Consider the following 12417-nt stretch of genomic DNA (forward strand, 5'->3'; position numbering starts at 1 on the left):
AAAATAGGGTGTAACAGTCAAATGTTCTATTAAACAGCTTCCTTGCCGGAGATCTGCACTCTTTTTGCGCATTTCTAATTTTAGGATATCTTTTGTCTTTCCCTGCCTTTATTGAGATCAGTGACAGAGTGTGACAGGGGATCAGTGGGAGAGAGATTGGGGAGGATTGGTAAATTACCTCTGATATGACTCAAATCTGGCTCTCTAGATGTAAGCTTATGATATGGCACCATACTGTCCTACAAAGGCAAAGTGCAGTAACTTACAACAACATTGAAATGGAGAAAAAAAATCCTTCAACGTTTTGGTATTAGATTGGATAGTAGTTACTGCAAATTTGACATTTGCAATATCTTTCAAACAGGACACATTTGGGCCATACGGATGTGTCTCATAAGATAAAAGAGGTGCCATGAAGACCATTTTCAGCCTTAACTCAATTATTACAAAATATGTAGTTATTGCACTATGCCTTTGTATAACATAGCCCTTAATTTTCAAGACATTCAACGTGGAACATTAAGAACTGAATAAGTGTACAATTAGTTTATGGTTTATTATCTTACAAGTTGACAGCTGACGTCTATTGGTTAATGTTCTCCGAAATATTTTTCTGCAAAGCAGGTTTCAAACGCAATCACTGTTTGCTTCCCCTGAGTTAAACACTTCTGTACCATCATGATCGTTATTCTTTACAGTAATGACAAAGATTTGCCCATTCACCCTATAAGCTGACCCTAGATGCAAACAACTATTCACTTTTTTTTTTTAATTTTCCTCCCTATTAACACCACCATCACTCGTATCACTGACCAATGGTTGTCAGCCAATGTAGGCCTAACAAATGTAAAAAATATATAATAATAATAAAAAAAAGTCATAAGCGAGGGGATTAGCAATGGCCTTTGAAGAGTTCTGAGGTTTGACAGGAGTTTAATCAAAGCTTTGACCTGGGCGCTAACAAATTACAGTGGTAATGAGCTCACGACAACCACCTCCTGGGGCCAGAGACAGGAAAAGAAACAGATTGATTTGAGTGTCCAGGTTGGAAGTGAATCACGTCTGATTATCAGTCCTCGAGGAGGAGGGGCTGTCACAACTCATGGAAGTATCCGGAAGAAAAGAGACACAGATTGTCAGTTGTTACAGTTTTTCTCCACACTCTGAGGACTGCTTCAATGACAGCAAAAAGCTCTTATTTGGGACATGGTGATTGTTGAAATAAATATTTTGTAGCAAGGGAGTAAGCTAGCGAGTAATAACCTATTTTTGCCCCCACACAGTTTGATGGTTGTCTGTTTTTATCTTCTCTCACAACTATCCAATGAAAGCCAAATGGCCTTCTCACCTGTCCCCATTTCCATTTTCAGAAAGCGAAAGCTTGCTTATGTAATGATTACGCAGGATTTAATTTTTTACATAATTGTCCCACAGTTGATCAGGGTGCAGGGAAAACAATGAAGTGACTCACTGTACTACTTGTCCCTAATTATGGTGGGAAAGTAAAAAGAGAAAACAACAACAACCGAATGCCTGCAGTGCCAGCAGGCGTAGTAGCTAGCCTACTGCTGGTTGTGTGAGCAGGCAGATGTCTGGAGGGCCATCAGTGAAACTGAGGAGGCCCCAATAGAAATCTGCATGGGCTGCATCATCACCATTTTATCCTCAACAGTAATTATCTGACCAATGGCACCAGTCATTCTTTAGAAAGGTGTGTTTTCTGCAGTTCAATTGTGGACAAGATAGAACTGGACAGAAACCATTGTTGATGATATAAAAGAAAGAAAAGATAATATCAAAGGGATTGACAATGGGGTATACGTTGACATTTTGATCAGTGGGATTCTACAGCAGAAATCTACTTTTCAATAACTTCAAAGAACAACAAGAAAGGGCCACACATCTGATTGATGGCATAACCACAGCACATTATAAAATTACTATTGCAATACACCCTATTGGCCAATTCTACCATTGTTGGTATGCGTTCTGCTGTTAGGTCAAACTTGTTTGGAATATCAAATCTTGGCCATGACTTTGCTTTCCTTACTGTTTGGCAACTGTCTTGAATTGAGGTTGATTACGTGTGCAATACATTTCACAGTGTTGATTCAACACTGAGCGAGTCGAAGGCAATACTCTTTAATTGTTGAATTTACAATGCAAAATTGGTTGTGTGGGTTGTTTTATGTTTGCGTATGCATATGCTAGCATATAATTGTCATATGCATGTTTTGCATATTCTCGACACCCAATAGTAAAACCTAGCAATGCAAGATGAGCCCTTGGAGCTTTGCTGCTTGGCAACCAATTAAAATTGCATTATGACTACTAATGCAATTATCTAACGGTTGACAGGTTAATCTCGTCACATTTATGATTTTTATATTGATGTCTCCTTGCCCAACCTCCTTGTGGGACGGACAGCACAGCTCACCTAACTTATCAGTCGCGGAGTGCCTTTCATGCATTAGGCAATCCCAACTTAACCTAATTTTAAAGTGAAACAGCCACAGCTTAAAGTGAAATTTGGAATACTCGAGTGCTGCTTGACTTTCAAAACCCATTTGGCAAGTCATATTGGAATAGCTGTCAGAAAGCCTTTATTAGATAGACTCCTTCTCTGTGCCAAGACGCCCCACTGTTACCTGACCTGTTCATGTTAGGAGTTCTCTCTACTGTAAAAAATGATATCAGTGATAAGTTATGACAACTGATATAGTTCATTAATTCTGCTATATCCTGTGAAGAAATCAGCATGATTCAACTTGAAATCACACGTTTACCAGCTGCCTCAGAATTCCAAGTTAATTAAAATCTTTATTGTAAGTTGTGTGGAGCTTTGATCACAAACTTTTTTTTTGCAGTATACTGTATGTAGAAGTACAGTGAGGAAGCTGTCCAGGCCACAGTCCAACTACTATCATTTGGATAGTGCAATATCGAACCAATAAGGTAGGTAGGTAGGTAGGTAGGTAGGTAGGTAGGTAGGTAGGTAGATAGATAGATAGATAGATAGATAGATAGATAGATAGATAGATAGATAGATAGATAGATAGATAGATAGATAGATAGATAGATAGATAGATAGATAGATAGATAGATAGATAGATAGATAGATCCCTCTAGGACAAGAAGACAGGTTGACAAAAAACCCAGCTTTAACACAGTTAAGTGCAGTTATTCAGTACCAAAGTGCAATGTGCTATTCAGTCTTACAGGTGATATTGATATCATCGATACAGTATACGCAATAAGGTATACAGTACGTAACAATGTATCTGTCATGAACACAGTGCCTTGATATATTAATATCAATAAACGTAATAAGGTACTGTATATCAATACCGTACGTCACGAACACAGTGCCTTTATGGTTTCCTCGCAACCCAGTTCATCAAGAATGGGTGTAGCTGGGAGACAGGCATGGGGCGGTCGTCATCCACAGGAAAGCCTTCTACTCAGTGGTGTAGTCTACTTTTTTTATGGTGGGTATACCGTATATTTGAGCTTTTTTTGAAGTGGGTATACTGTATATATTTGTGCTATTCAAAACAATGGATCAATCAATTTTAAGTGGGTATACTGAAATCCCTGAAATTTAGAAGTGGGTATACTCCGTATACCCGCGTTCTACGTAGACTACACCACTGCTTTTGCTGTAGGTTGATCTGTGAGCCATCCCTCAGGCGTGTTACTAATTCTGTCAGAGCCATGACAATGATTCAGTGCGAAAAAGTCACAGGGGTGGCAGCTCTCCTGATTACACACACTGAATATGGCGTCTCTTCAATTAGACGGCTATTTTTACATGGGCAAGAAAGAAGAAGTAAGATATTATCTGCCTAATGTGTCTAATATTTAATTCAGGAGCCATTGAAGTCATGATAAATCACAGACTTGCCCCTTTTTAAAAATACCTACGGTATATTATTTTTTCCCCCGTGTGCTGAGACAAAGGACAGAGGTCATTAATTAATAATTAGTAACAGCTCAATAATGAGCAGCAGTCCTCAGACTGTGCTCGTATCTGCCTGAGGAACCATTGTGTGGCGCCTTTTGAAGTAATATGATAAAACACCACCACCTTTTTGTTATTATTATTTTGGTTCTCAAGTCTCTCTCTCTCTCTCTCTCTCTCTCTCTCTTTCTCTTTATCTCTCTCTCTCTCTCTCTCTCTCTCTCTCTCTCTCTCTGGTGTTATTTCTGTCTGAGTCATTTCCTGGGCAAGAGTACTCTGGAGGGCTTTTTGATTCATGGTTGACCACTGCGGATGATGAGGAGTCAGAGCATGTCTCTTTTTTAGGACTCCCTGTGGTGCTATCTCTCTGCTATCTCTTCTGGATTTTTTTTAAACTAACAGTTCCCCCTTCTCACTGACACTGATGGTATAGCACCCAGCCTGCACACACAGTACATCAAACTTTGTCATGTTAACTGAGCACATGGAGAGTAAAATATAACACTTGTAGTAGGGATGTGCAATATATAGTATTAATATTGTGATATCAATATTGCTGTCAAACAAAATCAACTTTCATAATATCGATTTGAAACAATATATTTGCCATTTGTCTATACTGCCAAAAGGTAGTTTACGCTAAGCGGAATGCATTCCCCTCCACTTGAACCATTATGAGCACAAAGTGACTTGCTACCCAACAATCATGCAGAACACCATTGTTTCATAATTGTGGTATTGATTTTTCTCATAATCGAGCAGCCCTAACTCATAGTGCCGTTCCAGCTCTCTAATTGTTAAATTAACACTGTGTTGAAAACATGTGTTGTGAGAGAGTGGGTGTGTATGTGATGTGTCAGTCACAATGGCAGAGTTATTGACTGGGCCACAGAGTAAGCGTGAGTGAGTGAGTGGTGAGTGAGGAGAGCTGAAGGAGAAACGTGTGATTCATTAAAATGCGGTGCTGGAGGGGAGCCATGCTGTCCGGTCATTAAGCCAAGGACTTCTGGCTTGATAGCTTGCTTGCTTGCTTGCTTGCTTGCTTGCTTGCTTGCTTGATTGTTTGTGTTTTTTTCTTCTTTGATGGAGACCCTCACGGACATATCTGTCTGATGCTTATTAAGATAATGCCTTCACGACTCTAATGCCTGTTTTTGACTGATGGTTTTCCCATCTTGTTCTCGATTAACCTATTATCAAGAATAACACAATAATTCTATGTTTTTACAAAAAGGATAACATGGTAAATGACCAATCCTGTGTCAAGTGATTCCATATTCCATACCAATTTGTGTGAATGTGTAATAATTACGTTTTTTTCCCCGTTAAAAGTATGGTTCTTTTAAAAATATCCAAATAGTTGTAAACAAGGCCTTAGATAAATATTCAGGAAGATGGAGCACAGCTACTGTACATTTCCACTATCATTTTGTCTTCAATACCAGCACCACGCAAGTGTCAGTCTGAGACGGTGGAGACATATTCTCATGGGGCAGAAAAGCAGACAGCCTCAGAGTAAAGAAACCTTTGATTAAGCTTCCGTAAGGTACTGTAGAGAGGAGTGAGTCTGAGCGTGAGAAAGAGACACAGCGAGAATGTTAGAAAGAAGAGATGGTCCAGAGAGACAGACAGAAAGAGAGAGAGACCATACACCTGTGCCAAGTCCTCTGATGTGGAGCCTGCCACCACTGAACAAAATGGCTGTACAATATCAGAAAACAAAATCGATACTCGATAACAGCATGCAATACCTCGATAACAATATATAGCCCCTTAATGCACGCCGTACCTCCTGTGGCACGCTGTAATAGACATTGAAAGTTAACTACTCTAGTACTACACTACTGTGACAGTGCACGGGGCCTTTAGTAATACATTACGACTTGGACATTGCCATTCTGGTAACAGCTAATTTATTATGCTGTGTCTTAAGGGGTTAAACTATATTAAGAGATATACATGGGTTCTACATTTTTGTTTTCTCCTGGTTGCGCGACACTAGCTGTGCACAACTCAACCTCTGATTCTTGGAAACCACTATCGGTAAAAAAACAAATAGCTCACGTGGTTGGCTGCCAGTGTCTTGCCCCTTATCACAACATCGTGTTTATAAACACGGTGAACCCCTCAACAGCCAAGTTTTTTCTTGTCAGTATTTTGTCAGTCTGTGTGGGGGGCCTGGCTTTGGTCATAGTTGGCTTCTAGGCCATTTGTTAACATTCAACAAGTGATTGGACTGCACGGAAATGTTTTACTTGTTCATTTACTTCGTCATTTTCGCAATACTTAAATCGTCACTCTTGATATCGCGATTTCGATACACTTTCGATATATTGTACAGCCCTACTGGACAGGGCAACGTGGCCTACACCCTGCCATGAGGACGACAGACAGAAAAAAGAAACTCTTTTCTCCCCGACCAATAGCATCCCTATCACTCCAATAAAAGAGGGGCAAATGAGGCCTATCGTTGTGAGAGTATTGCTGTGATTGCAATGCACGCAGCGACTTTGATTGGATTTTCGCATTCATGCTGTCGCATGCTGTCCCGTCTTTCTTGATCTATGAAAAGCAGGGCTGGACTGGCCATCTGGCATACCGGGCATTTCCTGGTGGGCCCTGCACCCTCGTGGGCCCCTATTTTCAGGAATGTAAAAAAAATATATATATTTTTTTTACATGTCTGAAAATAGCGGCCCACGAGGGTGCGGGGCCCACCAGTGAGTCAGTTCTGAAACGCTAATTTTGAGGTAGCCCTTTAAGGTAAAAGTGCCCGGGCCTTATTTCTGCCCCCAGTCCAGCCCTGATGAAAAGCCACCTCACAGGTTGGCCGCTTCACCACGTGCCCTGAATGCAAATCGTGGTATTTTGCATAAGGCAGGCACTTACAGTTATTGCACTAATGAAAGCCCCTTTTTAATTGCTATGCATTTCACCATCATCTGCATAGAATATCATTTGAATCTTCATGGGAGGGAGATTTCACTCCACGTTTGTGTTTCATACACTGGAAAAGGACATTTAGATTCAGATAGATTAGATGGAGATTTATATGCGTAGAAATAAAGTGAAAATGAGATGCAAAAAGTGTCCGAGCCGAGTCCATCCTTGCCTATGGCGAAAAGTGACTCATTCTCTCCCCTTTTTTTTTGATTAGGGACTCTGGGTGTGGAGAATGATCAGTGGCCGATGCCAGCAGGGGTCCCCTGGTATAGCCATTTGGAGGTCAGGTGAAGCAGTAAAGTCTGAATGAGAGATTGAATGGGCATCTGGGGAGAGGTCTATTACTTTATCTCTCTCTCTCTCTCTCTCTCTCTCTACCCCCCCCTCTCTCTCTCTCTCGCTTTCTGCCTCTCTCTCTCTCTCTCTCTCTCTCTCTCTCTCTCTCTCTCTCTCTCTCTCTCTATCTATCTATGTATCCATCTATCGCTGCCTTTCCCTCTCTTATTCTTCCCTCTTTGTCTCCCTCTATCTCTATCTTGCCTCGCCTCTCACTCTCTCTGTCTTATTTTCTCTCCTTCTGCCTTAACATCTCTACCTGTCTATCTATTTTTACATTTCACATTTTTTCCTTTATTTCCTTTTTCACACTCGGTTACTGTTTCTCTGCTTCACTGTCACTCTCTCTCTCCTCTCTCTCTCTCTCTCTCTCTCTCTCTCTCTTTCCTTTGTACCTAGCTGTGTATGTATATATCTCTGTCAATCTCTCTCTCTCTCTCTCTCTCTCTCTCTCTCTCTCTCTCTCTCCTCATCTCTCCCCTCACCTCTCCTGTACCTACATGCCACAGGGTGCGGTGGCAAAGTGCCGCCGCTGGAAGGGAAGGGAAGAGAGGTTACATTTGGCGGCTGCCTGACAGTGTGCTCATCTCATCATCCACTTCACTCAGGCAGTGGGGGCCGTCACTCAGCATCAACAGCTCTCGAAAGCTTCGCCGCGCTGCGCTGCTCCTGTGTGTCGTCGTGTGCTGAAAGCCAACAGGGAACGGCATCAGACAACTAGTCTACATGCTGTAGGATCCCATTCTTTACTGTAACGGGGATGAGAAGCCAGTGCCTTTACTGTATTATGCCTTACTCCTGGGTCTTAGGCTCAGCACAGTAGCAGCAGAGAGTCTTCTTCATGGCAGCGAAAATCCCACCCTGGGACCTATTACAGTATGTGATGTCACATGATTATGTGTAGGGGTGTGTGCAAAAAAATCGTCATGTCAATATATCGCGATACTTATTTTCACGATATACGACATTGATTCATGACAATTTATCGCAATACTTATTTTCACAATATATACTGCATCGATTCATGACAATCGATTATTTAATAATAATAGAATTGAATTGATAATGAGGTAATTGAGTAGGTCATGTCTCTGTTGTAATGGAAGCTCTGTCCCAGATGCTAAAATGCTTCAATAAAATAAATTGACTTATGAACGCTACACAGCAACTGACAAGCTGTATTTTTTTAATGTCTCAGCACAGTAGCAGCAGAGGGTCTTCTTCATCACACTGTGGGCCATACAGTATTATGTGATGTCACATGATTATGTGGTAACCAAGTCCTCACATAAGCTTATGCTCACATGTTTTTACAAACTGTATGTGTGCCACACACTATAGTCACTGTTATAATGTGATGGAATCATACCGTGAACACAATAATCAAGAACCACAAACAGGCTAGAGAGGTGAGTTAGCTTGTAGCCAGTATGAATCACTGTGAAGCAGAGGACTGCTTAAAGGTCGAGTATGTTGACCCTACCGTGGCGTAAATGGTAGGGTACTCATTTGCTATGCGGCCGATCCGGGTTTGATACCCGTCCGGGTCCTTTGCCGACCCTTCCCCATCTCTCTCTCCCGGCTCACTCCCTGTCATAACCTTCATTATCCTGTCATATAAAGGTAAAAATATTTTTAAAAAAATTTTTTAAAGGTAGAGCATGTCATTTTTTTAACGGAATTTACCGTATGCTGACCATTCACAAATGCTTATTCATGAGTAGTTTCCACTGCCATCAATTTCTAGGTATTGAGTATGACTAGGAAAATTGCATGTTGATTTCTTTCATAAGTAGATGGACCTTCACCATGTCTTCTCCACTTTTGAATTTCCAATTACAGACATATTTAGCTGCAAAGCTGTACTGTACTTTAGTCAGACCAGAAAATATTAGTTTTTTACTTTGTAGATATTCATGAAATTATCAAATTTTGGAACGGGCTGCATAGTTGCTATACCTAGTCCAGTCACAGTCCTCCGTACTCAACCTGTAAGATGCATTACGTCAATATAATCCATTGAAAACAACATAAAACAATTATGCCTATGTATCAATGTAATCCTGATACCAATTGTATTGAGGAACTCCGAAAACCGTGTCCTGTGGCATTGCTGATCATTACTTGGGATGTTGTGCACTGTTTAGTACATGTGATTAAAATTGTAGGCTATCTGTGTTGCCCTGTCATACTGTATACGGTGCAGGGCGGTGTGAGCAGATAAGGTTTCCATTAGGGCTGAACGATTTTAAGAAAAAATTGAAATTGCGATTTCTCTGACAGATATTGCAATTTTGATTTCCACCACAATTCTTTTCCTTTCTTTACTGTAAATCAAGTTACAGTGCGGAGGGCTCTGTTCTCATGCTCCACAACAGTTGCTCCGGTTCAAGTGACTGTCTTTGCTTTGAGTGACCTGTTCATGCGCAGCATGTAGCTTTCTGATTGGTAGCTGATACAGAGCCGTTCTGCCAGTTATCTGTTATTTTCTACATCACACAGCAGTGGCAATAGACATACATGAGTGCAATTATTGACGAAACAAAACATGAATCAGTTTAGGAGCATGTTTTTTCTGGCTTTGACGTTCCCAAAATCGGGTTGTCTTAGATAAGGATTTTCGGTCTAAAATGATAGATCTTTCAGCCCCAGTTTCCATGTAAAACTTCTTGCAGTTCTTATAAAATACTGCTCTACTTCCTCAACATATCTCTGCCTCTTCTCTCCTGTGCGAGTGTGACTGCTGGTCATTAGGTATTCATAATGCACTTTAAAAATGCACCACTGACGGGGGGGCTACAGTGCATTAACATTTCTGAGATGCTTGATTATTTCGCCTCAGTGGATTTGGTTCTCTTTCTTCAAGCAGTGTCAAGTTCGCCAGGGAGAGGTACGGTAAAAAGCTGCTGTCCTCGAGCCAACCCTTAATCTCTACTCTATCTGAATATCAGGAACCCCATTTCTATCTAAGCGGTTAGCTATTGAACCAAACGTCCCATCACCAAGTCTGTGGGTAAATTCCAATATGCAACATTGCGTCCTCCACTTGTGCTTGTGGCCCCACGTTTTGCAGATGCCCCGCCTCTGTGGAGAAAACAATTACGTTTCCCCGCTGTCAGCCTAGCCAAAACAATTTTTGGGGCCTTTTCTTCATTCACCATCCAATTTGCAAATGACAAAATTACTCTACAATTGAGCTTTTGCGAGATATTGAAATATAATGCTGTTGTCAGTGATGTCATCACGACGCATTACTTCCTGGTACGAGGCCACAAGCACAAGAGGAGGAAGCAAGTTCGCATATTGGAACGCACCCATTGATATAGTCTGCATATCTGTTTTGCCGACTGTTGGTCCTCTACATCCATTGATTGGAGGTTGGCTAGTGTCCCATCTCCAAGTCTGTGATATACTCTGTATATCCGCTTTGTCCATGGTTGTTCCTCTCTACTTCCATTTACAATCAGGATTTTTTTTTTCATCCAATTATTCCTACAGTCAAGGTTGTTAGCCTTTCCCTTTTGATTTGCCTGCTTTCCTCTGGATGGGATGGCTATCCCATTCTGGTGTTGTGTCTCTTGTTTGCCCCGCGGCATCATGGGAGCTGGGAATGCAATAAAGGGGTCACTAATGAACTTATTCAGGGGCTGCTGCGTCGGCTGCCCTCTGCGAGGGACAGTCCCTAATAAGTTATTTTTTAACGTAATCCCGCTAATAAATTGGCTCTGTGATGTAAAGTCTGTGTGCACAGTGACGATGGCGTGCCAGTGGTGTGGGGAATAGTGATGTTGACAGGCCAGGCCACTCTCTCTCTCTGTAGTGCATCTGGGTGTCTCCCAGCTTCGCATCGCATCACATGCATTAAAATTCCCATGGTGAAGAAGATACACTGGCGTTCGTGCCATCATGAAACTTAACTCACTGCATCTGGGTGTCTCCCAGCTTCGCATCGCATCACATGCATTAAAATTCCCATGGTGAAGATTGCTACACTACACTGGCGTTCATGCCATCATGAAACTTAACTCACTCCCTCACCGTCCGTCAGTATGTGCACTGCACATTCAATATTTACTCATGTAAATAATTTGCCCTCATGCGTTCCTAGGCTTTGCTGCTGATAGGCTAGAAGTAAATGCTGTTCCGCCATCGAGCCGTGGAAATTACACAAGGTTAAGACACAACCCAGAATACCCTGAATCCCTCTTGTAACAGTCGTCGTTCCAAGCGAAACACATGGTGCCGGCTTGCCTGCTTGCCTGCTTGCCTGCTTCTTTTCCTTCCACTTGAAGGGAAATGCTGCTCCATGCAGGCGCAGAGCTATGGGGGGGGGGGGGGGCAAGCAGGGCGTTTGCCCCTGGGCCCAGGGCCCTCCTGTATTGTAGGTGTCGGCCCTATTGTGACCATGGCAAGCTGTTTGAGGGGCCCCATCAGTGCTTTGCCCTGGGGCCCTGTGTGCAATTGTTCCGCCACTGGCTCCATGCCAGCCCTTTATTATTATTTTTTTGTCTTTCCATGGCAACACACAGGAGCGTGTTCTCACAAGCCTCTTTAGAGCATGAGCAAATTGAATTTCCTGTGGATGGGATGAGGCCTGCAATGCCAGGACACTCTCTCTCTCTCTCTCTCTCTCTCTCTCTCTCTCTCTCTCTCTCTCTCTCTCTCTCCCTCTCTGTTTCTCTCTCTACCTCTCTCTCTCTCTCTGCCTGTCTGTCTCTCTCTCTGTCCCTCTCTCTCCCTCTCTCGCTCTCTCTCTCTCTCTCTCTCTCTCTCTCTCTCTCTCTCTCTCTCTCTCTCTCTCTCGCTCCAACAACACCTGGGGAATACTCCGACAGCAGGCCAGCAGGCCTTAAGAGTATTTTTCATCTCATCTGCGGTATACAGGGAGAGAGAGAGAGAGAGAGAGAGAGAGAGAGAGAGAGAGTCAGAGCGAGAGAGCGAGAGAGAGGGAGAGCAGGAGGAGAAGAGAGAGAGAGAGGAAGAGAGGAAGGGAAAGAGAGAGAGGGAGAGAGAGGGACAGAGAGAGAGAGAGAGAGAGAGAGAGAGAGAGAGAGAGAGATGGAGAGCAGGAGAAGGAGAGAGAGAGAGAGAGAGAGAGAGAGATGGAGAGCAGGAGAAGGAGAGAGAGAGAGAGAGACAGACAGGCAGAGAGAGAGAGAGAGAGAGAAGAAGAGACG

The sequence above is a fragment of the Engraulis encrasicolus genome, chromosome 13 (assembly GCF_034702125.1).
Source record: "Engraulis encrasicolus isolate BLACKSEA-1 chromosome 13, IST_EnEncr_1.0, whole genome shotgun sequence".
Lineage (NCBI taxonomy): Eukaryota > Metazoa > Chordata > Actinopteri > Clupeiformes > Engraulidae > Engraulis > Engraulis encrasicolus.